At 38.4% G+C, this 19,175-nt stretch overlaps 1 protein-coding gene across 2 annotated transcripts in view; it reads left to right on the top strand.

The window, feature by feature from the left end:
* Positions 1 to 19,175, top strand: part of LRRC2 (leucine rich repeat containing 2) — a 738,808-nt gene that overhangs the window by 38,780 nt on the left and 680,853 nt on the right. The window contains exon 1 of one of the 2 annotated variants that reach the window (XM_053702404.1): positions 2,607 to 2,662. The exons of the other annotated variant lie outside the window; for it this stretch is intronic. The gene's annotated coding sequence lies outside the window, so the exon portion shown is untranslated. Of the gene's footprint in view, positions 1 to 2,606; positions 2,663 to 19,175 lie in introns of those variants that run through there. 2 annotated transcript variants of the gene reach the window in all.

Raw genomic sequence — 19,175 nt, 5'->3', positions numbered from 1 at the left:
TAGCTTATACCGCCACAATCCATTCCGCCATCAAAGACCAGTAGTTATGAATTTTGAAAAACAAAATTACACAAATTACAAAACTCACAACAAAAATGCTACAAAGTACACTAACACACATAAACTACCTATTTACTCCATCGCAAATACTATATTAAACCTATTAACCCCTAACCCCCCACCCACACCGCCAACACTAAGTTAAAAAATGAACCCCTAAACTGCCGACCCCACATTGCCAACACTAAACATATTAACCCCTAAACCGCCCGCCCCCCACATCGCAAATAGTAAAATAAACCTATTAACCCCTAAACCACCGGCCCCCCACATCGCAATTATTAAAATAAACCTATTAACCCCTAAACCACCAGCCCCCCACATTGCAACACACTAAATTAAAATAATAACCCCTAAACCTAACACCCAACTTTAAATTAAAGTTACAATATAACTACCTTTAAATTAAAAAAAAACTTACCTGTGAAATTAAAAATAACTAAGCTTAAACTATAAATAAATCTAACATTACTATTTTAAAAAAACTAAAATAAACAAAAAATAAAAAACCTAAGTTACAAAATTAAAAAATCCTAACACTACAAAAAAAAACCCCACTAAAATTACGAAAAATAAAAAAAAATCTAAGATTACAAAAAATAATAAACGAAATTATCCAAAATAATAAAAATTAAAGCTAATCTAATAGCCCTATAAAAACAAAAAAGCCACCCCAAAATAAAAACACCCCCTAACAATAAACTACCAATAGCCCTTAAAAGGGACTTTTGTAGGGCATTGCCCTGAATCGGCTCTTTTGCATAAAAAATTACAAAGTACCCCCGGGCCCCTAACAGTAAAGCCCCCACCCAACCAACCCCCCAAAATAAAAAAAAACTAATTTTAAAAAAGCCTAAGCTACCCATTGCCCCTAAAGAGGCATTTGTATGGGCATCACCCTTAAACGGCTATACAGCTGAAAAATTGGCCTTTGCACGCAGAATGGCAGGTCTCCCGTATTACAAGTCGCATCGGTACAGTTATACCGCTAGCGTTTTAGCCTATACCGCAACTCTCCATTCCACATAAAAAAAAACGGTTTTTGAATATGGAATTTTCAGGTTTCCCGTATTACAAGTTGTTCAGTCAGGCTATTACGCTAGCGTTATAGCTTATACTGCTGCAATCCATTCCTTGATCAAAGACCAGTAGTTATGGATTTTGCAAAACAAAATTTTTTCACAAAACTCATAACAAAAATGTTACAAAGTACACTAACACCCATAAACTACCTATTAACCCCTAATCTGCCATCCCCCACATTGCAAATACAATGTTAAACCTATTAACCCCTAATCCACCACCCACATCGCCAACACTAAAGTATTAACCCCTAAACCGCTGACCCCCACATCGCCAACACTAAATAAACATATTAACCCCTTAACCGCCAGCCCCCCACATGGCAAATACTAAAATAAACCTATTAACCCCTAATCCACCACCCACATCGCCAACACTAAAGTATTAACCCCTAAACCGCTGACCCCCACATCGCCAACACTAAATAAACATATTAACCCCTTAACCGCCAGCCCCCCACATAGCAAATACTAAAATAAACCTATTAACCAAAAAAATGCCGGTCCCACACATCACAACACAAAAAATTAAACTATTAACCCTTAAACCTAACACCCCCTAACTTTAAATTAAAGTTACAATATAACTACCTTTTTAAATAAATTGTGAAATTAAAAAACCAAAGCTTAAACTATAAAAAAACTTAATATAACTATTTTAAACAATGTTAGCTTTTAAAAAACCTAACATTACAACAACAAAAAACACCACTAAAATTATGAAAAATAAAAAAAATCTAAGATTACAAAAAAAAAAAAATTATCCAAAATAACACAAATTAAACATAATCTAATACCCCTATAAAAACAAAAAAGCCACCCCAAAATAAAAACACCCTCTAACAACAAACTACCAATAGCCCTTAAAAGGCCTTTTGTAGGGCATTGCCCTGAAGCAATCAGCTCTTTTGCATAAAAAAAATTGCAAAGTACCCTCTAAGAGTAAAAACCCCAACCCAACCAATCCCCCAATATAAAAAAACTTAGTCTAAAAAAACCTACTCTACCCATTGCCCCTAAAGGGGCATTTGTATGAGCATTACCCTTAAAAGGCTATACAGCTGAAAAATTGGCCTTTGCGGGCGGAATGGCAGGTCTCCCATATTACAAGTCACAGCGGTACAGTTATACCACTAGCATTTTAGCCTATACCGCAACTCACCATTCCACATTCAAAAGATGTTTTTTGAGTTTGGAATTTTCAGGTTTCCCATATTTCAAGGTTTTGGTCAGGCTATTACCCTAGCAATCCATTCCGTAATCAAAAACCAGTAGTTATTGATTTTGCAAAACAAAAATGTTTCACAAAACTCATAACAAAAATTTTACAAAGTACACTAACACCCATAAACTACCTATTAACCCCTAATCCACCACCCACCCACATCCATCTTCATCCAGATGGCGACATCTTCCTCCAGCGCAATGACATCTTCTTTTTTCATCCCGGCAGTGCGGACGTCCAAAAAAGAGCCTCCTCTTCATGCGATCACCGCCACACACTGAAGATTTAATGCAAGGTACTCATTTCATGTTTGGGTTACCTTGCATTACTATTGGCTGAAATATTCAAATTAACCAATAGGATGAGAGCTGCTGATTTAAACAGCTAATAGGATTTAAGCAGCTCTCATCCTATTTATTTTGGGGTAGCTTTTTTGTTTTTTATAGGGGTATTAGATTAGCTTTAATTTTTATTGTTTTGGATAATTTTGTTTATTATTTTTTGCAATCTTAGATTTTTTTTTATTTTTCTTAATTTTAACCCCTTAATGGCCACAGCACTTTTCCATTTTCTGTCCGTTTGGGACCAAGGCTATTTTTACATTTCTGCGGTGTTTGTGTTTAGCTGTAATTTTCCTCTTACTCATTTACTGTACCCACACATATTATATACCGTTTTTCTCGCCATTAAATGGGCTTTCTAAAGATACCATTATTTTCATCATATCTTATAATTTACTATAAAAAAAATTATAAAATATGAGGAAAAAATGGAAAAAAAACGCAGTTTTTCTAACTTTGACCCCCAAAATCTGTTACACATCTACAACCACCAAAAAACACCCATGCTAAATAGTTTCTAAATTTTGTCCTGAGTTTAGAAATACCCAATGTTTACACGTTCTTTGCTTTTTTTGCAAGTTATAGGGCAATAAATACAAGTAGCACTTTGCTATTTCCAAACCACTTTTTTTCAAAATTAGCGCTAGTTACATTGGGACACTGATATCTGTCTGGAATCCCTGAATATCCCTTGACATGTATATATATATTTTTAGAAGACATCCCAAAGTATTGATCTAGGCCCATTTTAGTATATTTCATGCCACCATTTCACTGCCAAATGCGATCAAATAAAAAAAATTGTTCACTTTTTCACAAATGTTTTCACAAACTTTAGGTTTCTCATTGAAATTATTTACAAACAACTTGTGCAATTATGGCATACATGGTTGTAAATGTTTCTCTGGGATCCCCTTTGTTAAAAAATAGCAGACATATATGGCTTTGGCATTGCTTTTTGGTATTTAGAAGGCCGCTAAATGCCGCTGCGCACCACACGTGTATTATGCCCAGCAGTGAAGGGGTTAATTAGGGAGCATGTAGGGAGCTTGTAGTTTTAATTTTAGCTTTAGTGTAGTGTAGTAGACAACCCAAAGTATTGATCTAGGCCCATTTTGGTATATTTCATGCTACCATTTCACCGCCAAATGCGAACAAATAAAAATAAAACGTAAAATTTTCCCAATTTTAGGTTTCTCACTAAAATTATTTACAAACAGCTTGTGCAATTATGGCATAAATGGTTGTAAAAGCTTCTCTGGGATCCCCTTTATTCAGAAATAGCAGACATATATGGCTTTGGCTTTGCTTTTTGGTAATTAGAAGGCAGCTAAATGCCGCTGCGCACCATACGTGTATAATGCCCAGCAGTGAAGGGGTTAATTAGGGAGCTTTTAGGGAGCTTGCAGGGTTAATTTTAGCTTTAGTGTAGGTATCAACCTCCCACATGACACATCACACCCCCAGATCCCTCCCAAACAGCTCTCTTCCCTCCCCCACCCCACAATTGTCCCCGCCATCTTAAGTACTGGCAGTAAGTCTGCCAGTACTAAAAAAAGAGGGTTTTTTTTTTTGGGGGGGGGGGGTTAAATAATAATTCTGTTCTGTAGTATCCTCCCTTAGCCCCCAACCTCCCTGATCCCCCCCAAACAGCTCTCTAACCCCCCCTCTCTCTGCCTTATTGCGCCATATTGGGTACTGGCAGCTGTCTGCCAGTGCACAGTTTGAAATCAAATATGGCTATTTTTATTTATTTTTTAAAAAATACTATTTTCTGTAGTGTAGCTGCCCTCCCTCAACCCCCAACCCCCCAACCCCTGCCAGATATGCTAAATATTTTTTAAATGCCCACCCTCACTCCCACCGAGTACCACCATGTGCTCCCACCATTGTTCCATAGTGTAGGTTCCCACCCGCACTCGATCCCGCCCCCCTTCCCACCGATGGCCACCCACCCGCCTCCCTGGGTAAGCTCCCACCCACCAACGAACATGGCCATCAATGGCCGATGCAGAGAGGGCCACAGGGTGGCTCTCTCTGCATCGGACGGCTAAAAAATGTTATAGCAGGATGCCTCAATATCGAGGCATCACTGCTATAACATGAAAGCAGTTGGAAGTGATCAGGATCGCTTCCACTGCTTTCAAAGACCAACGACGTACGGGGTACGTCCTTGGTCATTAACTGCATTTTTTTGCAGGACGTACCCCATACGTCGTTGGTCGTTAAGGGGTTAATGTTTGATTTTTTTTTGCAATATTATTTTTTTTTTTAATTTTTCGTAGAGTTAGGATTTTTTAATTTTGTAACTTAGGTTTTTTTATTTTTCGTTTATTTTAGTTTTTTAAAATAGTTATACAGTATTAGGTTTATTTATAATTTATGCTTAGGTTTTATTTATTTCACAGGTAAGTATTTATTTATTTTAAGGTAGTTATTTTGTAACTTTAATTTAAAGTTAGGGGGTGTTAGGTTAGTTTAGTTGCGATGTGGGGGGCTGGTGGTTTAGGGGTAAATATTAGTTTAGTATTTGCAATGTGGGGGGGGCGGCAGTTTAGGGTTTAATAGGTTTAGTTTAGTATTTGGGATGTGGGGAGCCGGCGGTTTAGGGGTTAATAGGTTTATTTAGGTGTTAGCGATACAGGTGTGTAGCGGATTAGGGGTTAATCATTTTAATTAGTGTTGGCAATGTCAGGGCAGTGGATTAGGGGTTAATAACTTTATTTAGTGTCGGCAATGTCGGGAGGGCGGTGGATTAGGAGTTATTAGACTAGGGGTTTATGTTAGGGTGTTAGGTTTTTACATAACTTTCTTGTCCCCATAGACATCAATGGGGATTGCGTTATAGCGATTGCCATTCCGCGATCACATGTGTTATTTTTTTTCTAACACTTTCTCTCCATTGATGTCTATGGGGGAAAACGTGCTCAAGCACGTCAAGTCAGGCCTTGGCTTTTGTGCGGTATGGAACTTAACGCACCATATCGCACAACACGAGAAGGTTTCTCTGTAACTTGTAATGGCAGCGCTATGGAAAGTGCGGTTCTGCTAAATGTTTAGTGTTATTTACACACCGATTTTAGCGCATAACTTGTAATCTTGGTGACAGTTAAATATCATCCATGCTATAAGATCCAAAATTTAATATCACTTATTTTTGTTTTGCTATTTGTGTGCATTTATCTGAGTTAAATTTATCTTCTGAAAGTTTGTGGTCTGCAGAACCCCCCAACATATTTGTATTAGTAACACACAAAAATAACCTAAATTTATGTTCAAATGTGATAAAAATTAAACTGCTATTTGCTTATATTAGATACATCTTTATAAATGATCTGGTATTTTACTTTCAATTGGTTATATCTGGTGAATTCATTGGGATGAGCAATGTGGGGCTGTTTGTATTTAGCAAACAAATGCAAATAGTATTATACTTAGTAACTGCATAGTAGAATAATATTTAAACATCTTTTGAATAACTATTTCATTGCATTTAGATAAAAATGAAATAAGAAGAGGATATAAAACTATTCATAAAAAGAGTAAATCATACAAGTTTATTAAAGGGAAACTCAAGTTAAAATTAAACTTCATGATTCAGATAGAGCAGGCAAATTTAAACAACTTGCCAATTTACTTCCATTAACAAAATGTCTTTTTATATTTACACTTTATGAGACAGCAGCTCCTACTGAGCATGTGCAAGAATTCACAGAATACAGGCAGTCCCCAGGTTACGAGCAAGATAGGTTCTGTAGGTTTGTTCTTAAGTTGAATTTGTATGTACGTTGGAACAGGCACTTTTTTTTTAGGTGAAACTCTAGCCAAACATTTTTTTAGTTGTGGATAGCAAAGGGATAAGTTTGTTTTGCCGTCTGTGCCCCTGTTCAGAAAATTTCACATCATTTTCTATCCTTGTGACAATTGGATTTTGAGTATTTTGGGTTATCCTGGAAAGAAGGATTGGCGATAAAGCTCTATTGTCTCCGTTTGTAATTACGAGTTGTACTTAAGTCGGATGTCTGTAACCCGGGAATTGCCTGTATATATATTTTTCATTTGTGATTGGCTGATGGCTGTCACATGATACAGGGGGAGTGGAAATAGACTTAACTTTGAAATTTGTCTGAAAAAAATCTAGTACTCATTTGAAGCTCAGATTAAGTGCTATTGCATTGTCTTTTTATCATGCATTTGTTGATTATGCAAATCTACTGTATTATCTGGTCCTTTAAGGAAGAAAGTGTGATTTAAACTTTCTTGGTAAATTGATTTTTACATCCAAATTATAGGTTTAGAGGCGTAAAAGGAGAAAATCGTAACATTCTTAAGTATGGTACAATGATTTATTAAGAAATATTTAGAGAATTGGGTTTAAAGATAACATAGATTGCTAGATTGAAAGAAAGATGAAAGATATGTAGACAATTTAACAAATATATTATTAATAGACATTTAAACGATATTTTTGATAATCACAATTGACCAGGGGGACATCATATTTGGCCTTAAAACTTTACAATGCCAGTGATTACTTACACATAGGGGCATATTTATCAAGCTCCGGATGGACCGCTGCTCCATAACCTGTCTGCCTGCTCTGAGTACGATCAGGTTGATTGACACCCCCCTGCTGGCGGCCTATTGGCCGCGAGTCTGCAGGGGGCGGCGTTGCACAAGCAGCTCTTGTGAGCTGCTTGTGCAATGCTGAATACGACAGACCTTGATAACTTGGGGCAATAGGCTCTAACATAACCTGTCAGCCCTCAGTATTTACAAACCTTCATAATTTGACAATATTTAACATGCATGTGTAGTAGCATATTAATATGCTGAAATTCTGAGAATAACTTGAGAAACTGTTACTCAATAATGTATGATTATTTGTAATAGTGAGCATTTTAAGTTGCTATTGTGAAACTACATCAGTCACACCACCAAAGAGACTTTAAACTCCTATTATAAAATATTTAATTACCCATAGTAAAAACGCAAACTTTGCAAAATAAATCTTTTACTTATTTTGCTATTTTTTTTTTGTAATTTAACTTTGAAACGTTTGGTTGTTCTTTTGCCCTGAGATAGGCTAAGGTGCACCGTAGAGGATCTTACACCTTGACCCCACTGCAATCTAGACAGTGATTGGTTAATCATTAAGAAGCTCTTTTATACCTGTTCCTAACTGGTCATAGAAAAAAAAATGGCTTTTTTAAGGGGTGTGCAAAACAATGCAAGTTTTGATAATAAAAGTATTACTATTCATGCCTTCAAAGCATTCATTTTGTATGCAGAGCTTTTGAACTTAAATATCTCTTTAAGGTCACTCTGTGAGTTCCAAGATGTTAACACTATCCTGCTACAGGAGGGTAATGGAAAATGCAAAACTGGTATGCAGATTAATGATAAAATTATACCAGGAGAAACATTAAGTGTTATAAAATCAAGGTTAGAAAAGAAGCAAGATAAAAGATTTGGATGCGTATAATCTGCATTTTTTTTTCCAGGTATGTCAACTCAGCATAGGTTTCTGCAATAAATATGTTTCGCCTAGATTTAGAGTTCTGCGTTAGCCGTCCAAACCAGTGTTGGGGGGTCCTAACGCTGTTTTTTACCGCCCGCTGGTATTTAGAGTCAGTCAGGAAAGGGTCTAACGCTCACTTTCCAGCTGCAACTTTTCCATACTGCAGATCCCCTTACGTCAATTGCGTATCCTATCTTTTCAATGGGATCTTTCTAACTCCGGTATTTAGAGTCGTGGCTGAAGTGAGCGTTAGCAATCTAACGACCAAACTCCAGCCGCAGAAAAAAGTCAGTAGTTAAGAGCTTTCTGGGCTAACGCCGGTTCATAAAGCTCTTAACTACTGTGCTCTAAAGTACACTAACACCCATAAACTACCTATGTACCCCTAAACCGAGGTCCCCCCACATCACCGCCACTCTATTAAATTTTTTTAACCCCTAATCTGCCGACCGCACACCGCCGCAACCTACATTATCCCTATGTACCCCTAATCTGCTGCCCCTAACATCGCCGACCCCTACATAATATTTATTACCCCCTAATCTGCCCCCCCATGTCGCCGCTACCTACCTACAATTATTAACCCCTAATCTGCCGACCGGACCTCACCGCTACTATAATAAATGTATTAACCCCTAATCCGCCTCATTCCCGCCTCAAAACCCCTATAATAAATAGTATTAACCCCTAATCTCCCCTCCCTAACATCGCCGACACCTAACTTCAAGTATTAACCCCTAATCTGCTGACCGGACCTCGCCGCTACTCTAATAAATGTATTAACCCCTAAAGCTAAGTCTAACCCTAACACTAACACCCCCCTAAATTAAATATAATTTTATTCTAACAAAATAAATTATTTCTTATTAAAAAAAGTAATCCTATTTAAAGCTAAATACTTACCTGTAAAATAAACCCTAATATAGCTACAATATAAATAATAATTATATTGTAGGTATTTTAGGATTTATATTTATTTTACAGGCAACTTTGTATTTATTTTAACCAGGTACAATAATGTGTTGGGGGGGGGGATATTATATGTTTATTTAAATGCAAAAGAGCTGTTTTCTTTGGGGCATGCCCCGCAAAAGGCCCTTTTAAGGGCTGGTAAGGTAAAAGAGCTGTTTAATTTTTATTTTAGAATAGGGTAGGGCATTTTTTTATTTTGGGGGGCTTTTTTTTTTTAGGGGGCTTAGAGTAGGTGTAATTAGTTTAAAATTCTTGTAATCTTTTTTTATTTTTTGTAATTTAGTGTTTTTTTTTTTGTAATTTAGTGTTTGTTTGTTTTTGTAATTTAGTTTAGTTGATTTAATTGTAGATAATTGTAGATAGTTTATTTAATTAATTTATTGATAGTGTAGTGTTAGGTTTAATTGTAACTTAGGTTAGGATTTATTTTACAGGTAATTTTGTAATTATTTTAACTAGGTAGCTATTAAATAGTTATTAACTATTTAATAGCTATTGTACCTGGTTAAAATAAATACAAAGTTGCCTGTAAAATAAATATAAATCCTAAAATAGCTACAATATAATTATTATTTATATTGTAGTATATTAGGGTTTATTTTACAGGTAAGTATTTAGCTTTAAATAGGATTAATTTATTTAATAAGAAATAATTTATTTCGTTAGAATAAAATTATATTTAACTTAGGGGGGTGTTAGGGTTAGGGTTTGACTTAGCTTTAGGGGTTAATACATTTATTAGAGTAGCGGTGAGGTCCGGTCGGCAGATTAGGGGTTAATACTTGAAGTTAGGTGTCGGCGAGGTTAGGGAGTGCAGATTAGGGGTTAATAAAATTTATTATAGGGCTTTTGAGGCGGGAGTGAGGCGGTTTAGGGGTTAATACATTTATTATAGTGGCGGCGAGGTCCGGTCGGCAGATTAGGGGTTAATAAGTGTAGTTAGGTGGCGGCGACGTTGGGGGTGGCCGATTAGGGGTTAATAAATATAATATAGGGGTCGGCGGTGTTAGGGGCAGCAGATTAGGGGTACATAGGGATAACGTAGGTTGCGGCGGTGTACAGAGCGGCAGATTAGGGGTTAAAATAATATGCAGGGGTCAGCGATAGCGGGGTCGGCAGATTAGGGGTTAATAAGTGTAAGGTTAGGGGTGTTTAGACTCGGGGTTCATGTTAGGGTTTTAGTTGCAGACTTAGGAAGTGTTTCCCCATAGGAAACAATGGGGTTGCGTTAGGAGCTGAACGCTGCTTTTTTGCAGGTGCTAGGTTTTTTTTCAGCTCAAACTGCCCCATTGTTTCCTATGGGGGAATCGTGCACAAGCACGTTTTTTAAGCTGGCCGTGTCCGTAAGCACCGCTGGTATTTAGAGTTGAAGTGGCGGTAAATTATTCTCTACGCTCCCTTTTTGGAGCCTAACGCAGCCCTTCAGAGAACTGTAAATACCAGCGTTATTTAAAAGGTGAGGGGGGAAAAATACACACGTAGCTAACGCACACCTTTGGCCGCAAAACTCTAAATCTAGGCGTTTGTTTTTTATCAGAAAATATTGAATATGAAAATATGAGGACATTGTTTGAGGAAAAAACAAATGGGATCTGGGTCTGGAACTAATTATGTGAAGTTTCTAAGACTGCACAGGAATTTTCAGAATATGAAAAGGCTTAATGATCACACTGTGGACCTGAACAGGAAAATGGTTATTGACGGTCCCATATAATAGATTGTGATACCTATTTATAAAATCAAGGGGCGCGATCCGATAAAGATCGTAGTTTGCGGCGCAAGCGAGGGAACCCCCGCTGCCCGTAGTTTCAGCTCGCAACTCGAGCTATAGCTATCCTATATACGGCGCCGTCAGAGGCTAAAGTGCCGTAAGTCTGACAAACCAGCAATGTCCAGAAATCTGCGTAAGCACAAATTTCCGGAGTCGCCAGTGACTTACGGCACTTTAGAAACTGCCGGCACCTACAAAACCTGACTAAGTTATAAAATCACCCGTTCTGTCTAACACGCCTCCCAAACATAGCCCGACACGTCTAACCCTCTATCCCCCCTCACTATCCTAACAATAAAAAATGTAATTACCCCATAAACTGCCACTCCCGGACCCCGCCGCAACCTAATAAAGTTATTAACCCCTAAACCGCCGCTCCGGACCCCGCCGCCAGCTATATTAAATCTATAACCCGCTAATGTGAGCCCCTACCCCGCCGCCATCTACCTTACCTACCCCCTAAAGTGAGCCCCTACCCCGCCGCCATCTACCTTATCTACCCCATAAAGTGAGCCCCTACCCCGCCGCCATCTACCTTACCTACCCCCTAAAGTGAGCCCCTACCCCGCCGCAATCTACCTTACCTACCCCCTAAAGTGAGCCCCTTACACTGCCGCCATCTATCTTACCTACCCCCTAAAGTGAGCCCCTACCCCGCCGCCATCTACCTTACCTACCCCCTAAAGTGAGCCCCTCACTATCCTAACAATAAAAAATGTATTAACCCCATAAACCGCCGCTCCCGGACCCCGCCGCAACCTAATAAAGTTATTAACCCCTAAACCGCCGCTCCGGACCCCGCCGCCAGCTATATTAAATCTATAACCCGCTAATGTGAGCCCCTACCCCGCCGCCATCTACCTTACCTACCCCCTAAAGTGAGCCCCTTACACCGCCGCCATCTATCTTACCTACCCCCTAAAGTGAGCCCCTACCCCGCCGCCATCTACCTTACCTACCCCCTAAAGTGAGCCCCTACCCCGCCGCCATCTACCTTACCTACCCCCTAAAGTGAGCCCCTTACACCGCCGCCATCTATTTTAAAAATATTAACCCCTAATTTAATCCCCCTACACCACCGCCAGCTATATTAACTATATTAACCCTAATTATATTAGGGTTAATATAGTTAATATAGTTATTATATTATATATATTAACTATATTAACCCTAATTATATTAGAGTTAATATAGTTAATATCGTTATTATATTATATATATATATATATTAAGTATAATAACCCTATCTAACTCTAACATCCCTAACTAAATTCTTATTAAAATAGATCTAATTAATATTAATATTATTAATTAAAATATTCCTATTTAAATCTAAATACATACCTATAAAATAAACCCTAAGATAGCTACAATGTAATTAATAATTACATTGTAGCTATTTTAGGGTTTAAATTTATTTTACAGGTAACTTGGTATTTATTTTAACTAGGTACAATAGCTATTAAATTGTTAATAACTATTTAATAGCTACCTAGTTAAAATAATTACCAATTTACCTGTAAAATAAATCCTAACCTAAGTTACAAATATACCTACACTATCAATAAATTAAATAAACTACAAATATCTAAACTAAAATACAATAAAATAAAATAAACTAAATTACAAAAAAAACAAACCCTAAATTACAAAAAATAAAAAAAATATTACAAGATTTTTAAGCTAATTACACCTATTCTAAGCCCCCTAATAAAATAATAAAGCCCCCCAAAATAAAAAAAATTCCCTACCCTATTCTAAATTAAAAAGGTTCACAGCTCTTTTACTTTACCAGCCCTTAAAAGGGCCTTTTGCGGGGCATGCCCCAAAGAAAACAGCTCTTTTGCCTGTAAAAACCCCCCACAATACCACCCCCAACATTACAACCCACCACCCACATACCTCTAAACCCACCCAAACCCCCCTTAAAAAAACCTAACACTACCCCCCTGAAGATCTCCCTACCTTGTCTTCACCCAGCCGGGCAGAACTCTTCATGCGATCCGGGCGATGTCCAATCAAGCGGCAGAGAAGTCTTCTTCCATCCGGGCGATGTCTTCAATCAAGCGGCAGTGAAGTCTTCTTCCATCCGGGCGATGTCTTCAATCAAGCGGCAGTGAAGTCTTCTTCCATCCGGCGATGTCTTCAAGCAAAGCTGCATCTTTAATCTTCTTTCTTTGCTCCTCTGCCGCGGAGCATCCATCCGGCACGAAGACTGAACGAGGAATGAGGTACCTTTAAATGAAGTCATCCAAGATGGCATCCGTCGAATTCCGATTGGCTGATAGGATTCTATCAGCCAATCGGAATTAAGGTAGAAAAATCTGTCTGATTCAATCAGCCAATCAGATTCAAGTTCAATCCAATTGGCTGATTGGTTCAGCCAATCGGATTGAACTTGAATATGATTGGCTGATTCAATCAGCCAATCAGATTTTTCTACCTTAATTCCGATTGGCAGATAGAATCCTATCAGCCAATAGGAATTCGACGGACGCTATCTTGGATGACGTCATTTAAAGGTACCTCATTCCTCGTTCAGTCTTCGTGCCGGATGGATGCTCCGCGGCGGAGGAGCGAAGAAAGAAGATTGAAGATTCCGCTTTGCTTGAAAGCATCGCTGGATGGAAGAAGACTTCACTGCCGTTTGATTGAAGACATCGCCCGGATGGAAGAAGACTTCACTGCCGCTTGATTGAAGACATCGCCCGGATGGAAGAAGACTTCTCTGCCGCTTGATTGGACATCGCCCGGATTGGATGAAGAGTTCTGCCCGGCTGGGTGAAGACAAGGTAGGGAGATATTCAGGGGGGTAGTGTTAGGTTTTTTTAAGGGGGGTTTGGGTGGGTTTAGAATAGGGGTATGTGGGTGGTGGGTTGTAATGTTGGGGGGTGGTATTGTGTTTTTTTTTTACAGGCAAAAGAGCTGTTTTCTTTGGGGCATGCCCCGCAAAAGGCCCTTTTAAGGGCTGGTAAGGTAAAAGAGCTGTAAACTTTTAAATTTAGAATAGGGTAGGGAATTTTTTTTATTTTGGGAGGCTTTATTATTTTATTAGGGGGCTTAGAATAGGTGTAATTAGCTTAAAAATCTTGTAATATTTTTTTTATTTTTTGTAATTTAGTGTTTGTTTTTTTTTGTAATTTAGTTTAGTTTATTTTATTGTATTTTAGTTTAGATATTTGTAGTTTATTTAATTTATTGATAGTGTAGGTGTATTTGTAACTTAGGTTAGGATTTATTTTACAGGTAAATTGGTAATTATTTTAACTAGGTAGCTATTAAATAGTTATTAACTATTTAATAGCTATTGTACCTAGTTAAAATAAGTACCAAGGTACCTGTAAAATAAATATAAACCCTAAAATAGCTACAATGTAATTATTAATTACATTGTAGCTATCTTAGGCCTAGATTTGGAGTTTGGCGTTAGCCGTGAAAAGCAGCGTTAGAGGCTCCTAACGCTGGTTTTAGGCTACCGCCGGTATTTGGAGTCACTCAAAATAGGGTCTAACGCTCACTTTGCAGCCGCGACTTTTCCATACCGCAGATCCCCTTACGTCAATTGCGTATCCTATCTTTTCAATGGGATTTTTCTAACTCCGGTATTTAGAGTCGTTTCTGAAGTGAGCATTAGACATCTAACGACAAAACTCCAGCCGCAGGAAAAAAGTCAGTAGTTAAGAGCTTTCTGGGCTAACGCCGGTTTATAAAGCTCTTAACTACTGTACTCTAAAGTACACTAACACCCATAAACTACCTATGTACCCCTAAACCAAGGTCCCCCCACATCGCCGACACTCTATTAATTTTTTTTAACCCCTAATCTGCCGACCGCCACCTACGTTATCCTTATGTACCCCTAATCTGCTCCCCCTAACACCGCCGACCCCTGTATTATATTTATTAACCCCTAATCTGCCCCCCTCAACGTCGCCTCCATCTGCCTACACTTATTAACCCCTAATCTGCCGACCGCAAAGCGCCGCCACCTACGTTATCCTTATGTACCCCTAATCTGCTGCCCCTAACAACGCCGACCCCTATATTATATTTATTAACCCCTAATCTGCCCCCCACAACGTCACCTCCACCTGCCTACACTTATTAACCCCTAATCTGCCGAGCGGACCTGAGCGCTACTATAATAAAGTTATTAACCCCTAATCCGCATCACTAACCCTATAATAAATAGTATTAACCCCTAATCTGCCCTCCCTAACATCGCCGACACCTAACTTCAATTATTAACGCCTAATCTGCCGACTGGAGCTCACCGCTACTCTAATAAATGTATTAACCCCTAAAGCTAAGTCTAACACTAACACCCCCTAAGTTAAATATAATTTCCATCTAACTCTTATTAAATAAATTATTCCTATTTAAAGATAAATACTTACCTGTAAAATAAATCCTAATATAGCTACAATATAAATTATAATTATATTATAGCTATTTTAGGATTAATATTTATTTTACAGGTAACTTTGTATTTATTTTAACCAGGTACAATAGCTATTAAATAGTTAAGAACTATTTAATAGCTAAAATAGTTAAAATAATTACAAAATTACCTGTAAAATAAATACTAACCTAAGTTACAATTAAACCTAACACTACACTATCAATAAATTAATTAAATAAACTACCTACAATTATCTACAATTAACCTAACACTACACTATCAATAAATTAATTAAATACAATTCCTACAAATAAATACAATTAAATAAACTAGCTAAAGTACAAAAAATAAAAAAGAACTAAGTTACAAAAAATAAAAAAGAAAAATATTACAACAATTTTAAACTAATTACACCTACTCTAAGCCCCCTAATAAAACAACAAAGCCCCCCAAAATAAAAAATGCCCTACCCTATTCTAAATTACTAAAGTTAAAAGCTCTTTTACCTTACTAGCCCTGAACAGGGCCCTTTGCGGGGCATGCCCCAAGAAGTTCAGCTCTTTTGCCTGTAAAAAAAAACATACAATACCCCCCCCAACATTACAACCCACCACCCACATACCCCTAATCTAACCCAAACCCCCCTTAAATAAACCTAACACTAAGCCCCTGAAAATCATCCTACCTTGTCTTCACCATACCAGGTTCACCGATCCGTCCTGGCTCCAAAATCTTCATCCAACCCAAGCGGGGGTTGGCGATCCATCATCCGGTAGCTGAAGAGGTCCAGAAGAGGTCCAGAAGAGGCTCCAAAGTCTTCATCCTATCCGGGAAGAAGAGGCGATCCGGACCGGCAACCATCTTGATCCAAGCGGCATCTTCTATCTTCATCCGATGACGACCGGCTCCATCCTGAAGACCTCCACCGCGGACCCATCTTCTTCCGGCGACGTCCAAGTGAAGAATGACGGTTCCTTTAAGGGACATCATCCAAGATGGCGTCCCTCGAATTCCGATTGGCTGATAGGATTCTATCAGCCAATCGGAATTAAGGTAGGAATATTCTGATTGGCTGATGGAATCAGCCAATCAGAATCAAATTCAATCCGATTGGCTGATCCAATCAGCCAATAAGATTGAGCTCGCATTCTATTGGCTGTTCCGATCAGCCAATAGAATGCGAGCTCAATCTGATTGGCTGATTGGATCAGCCAATCGGATTGAACTTGATTCTGATTGGCTGATTCCATCAGCCAATCAGAATATTCCTACCTTAATTCCGATTGGCTGATAGAATCCTATCAGCCAATCGGAATTCGAGGGACGCCATCTTGGATGACGTCCCTTAAAGGAACCGTCATTCTTCAGTTGGACGTCGCCGGAAGAAGATGGGTCCGCGGTGGAGGTCTTCAGGATGGAGCCGGTCGTCATCGGATGAAGATAGAAGATGCCGCTTGGATCAAGATGGTTGCCGGTCCGGATCGCCTCTTCTTCCCGGATAGGATGAAGACTTTGGAGCCTCTTCTGGACCTCTTCAGCCACCGGATGATGGATCGCCAACCCCCGCTTGGGTTGGATGAAGATTTTGGAGCCAGGACGGATCAGTGAACCTGGTATGGTGAAGACAAGGTAGGATGATCTTCAGGGGCTTAGTGTTAGGTTTATTTAAGGGGGGTTTGGGTTAGATTAGGGGTATGTGGGTGGTGGGTTGTAATGTTGGGGGGGGGGTATTGTATGTTTTTTTTTACAGGCAAAAGAGCTGAACTTCTTGGGGCATGCCCCGCAAAGGGCCCTGTTCAGGGCTGGTAAGGTAAAAGAGCTTTTAACTTTAGTAATTTAGAATAGGGTAGGGCATTTTTTATTTTGGGGGGCTTTGTTGTTTTATTAGGGGGCTTAGAGTAGGTGTAATTAGTTTAAAATTGTTGTAATATTTTTCTTATGTTTGTAAATATTTTTTTATTTTTTGTAACTTAGTTCTTTTTTATTTTTTGTACTTTAGCTAGTTTATTTAATTGTATTTATTTGTAGGAATTGTATTTAATTAATTTATTGATAGTGTAGTGTTAGGTTAATTGTAGTTAATTGTAGGTAGTTTATTTAATTAATTTATTGATAGTGTAGTGTTAGGTTTAATTGTAACTTAGGTTAGGATTTATTTTACAGTAAATTTTGTAATTATTTTAACTATTTTAGCTATTAAATAGTTCTTAACTATTTAATAGCTATTGTACCTGGTTAAAATAATTACAAAGTTGCCTGTAAAATAAATATTAATCCTAAAATAGCTACAATGTAATTATAATTTATATTGTAGCTATATTAGGGTTTATTTTACAGGTAAGTATTTAGCTTTAAATAGGAATAATTTATATAATAAGAGTTAATTTATTTCGTTAGATTAAAATTATATTTAACTTAGGGGGGTGTTAGTGTTAGGGTTAGACTTAGCTTTAGGGGTTAATCCATTTATTAGAATAGTGGTGAGCTCCGGTCGGCAGATTAGGGGTTAATAATTGAAGTTAGGTGTCGGCGATGTTAGGGAGGGCAGATTAGGGGTTAATACTATTTATTATAGGGTTAGTGAGGCGGATTAGGGGTTAATAACTTTATTATAATAGCGGTGCGGTCCGCTCGGCAGATTAGGGGTTAATAAGTGTAGGCAGGTGGAGGCGATGTTGAGGGGGGCAGATTAGGGGTTAATAAATATAATATAGGGGTCGGCGGTGTTATGGGCAGCAGATTAGGGGTACATAGGGATAATGTAAGTAGCGGCGGTTTACGGAGCGGCAGATTAGGGGTTAATAATAATATGCAGGGGTCAGCGATAGTGGGGGCGGCAGATTAGGGGTTAATAAGTTTAAAGTTAGGGGTTTTTAGACTCGGGGTACATGTTAGAGTGTTAGGTGCAGACGTAGGAAGTGTTTCCCCATCGGAAACAATGGGGCTGCGTTAGGAGCTGAACGCGGCTTTTTTGCAGTTGTTAGGTTTTTTTTCACCTCAAACAGCCCCATTGTTTCCTATGGGGGAATCGTGCACGAGCACGTTTTTGAGGCTGGCCGCTTGCGTAAGCAACTCTGGTATTGAGAGTTGAAGCTGCGTTAAAAATGCTCTACGCTCCTTTTTTGGAGCCTAATGCAGCCTTTATGTGGACTCTCAATACCAGAGTTATTTTTATGGTGCGGCCAGAAAAAAGCCGGCGTTAGTTTTTCGGGTCGTTACCGACAAAACTCCAAATCTAGCCGTTAGGGTTTATTTTATAGGTAAGTATTTAGATTTAAATAGGAATATTTTAATTAATAATATTAATATTAATTAGATCTATTTTAATAAGAATTTAGTTAGGGATGTTAGAGTTAGATAGGGTTATTATACTTAATATATATAATATAATAACGATATTAACTATATTAACCCTAATAAAATTAGGGTTAATATATATAATATAATAACTATATTAACTATATTAACCCTAATATAATTAGGGTTAATATAGTTAATATATCTGGCGGCGTTGTAGGGGGATTAAATTAGGGGTTAATATTTTTAAAACAGATGGCGGCGGTGTAAGGTGCTCACTTTAGGGGGTAGGTAAGGTAGATGGCGGCGGGGTAGGGGCTCACTTTTATTGGGTAGGTAAGGTAGATGGCGGCGGGGTAGGGGCTCACTTTAGGGGGTAGGTAAGGTAGATGGCGGCGGGGTAGGTGCTCACTTTAGGGGTAGGTAAGGTAGATGGCGGCAGGGTAGGGGCTCACTTTAGGGGGTATGTAATGTAGCTGGCAACGGTGTAGGGGGATCACATTA

The sequence above is a fragment of the Bombina bombina genome, chromosome 2 (genome assembly GCF_027579735.1).
Source record: "Bombina bombina isolate aBomBom1 chromosome 2, aBomBom1.pri, whole genome shotgun sequence".
In the NCBI taxonomy this organism is placed as follows: domain Eukaryota; kingdom Metazoa; phylum Chordata; class Amphibia; order Anura; family Bombinatoridae; genus Bombina; species Bombina bombina.
This window is presented reverse-complemented; position numbering and strand designations above follow the sequence as displayed.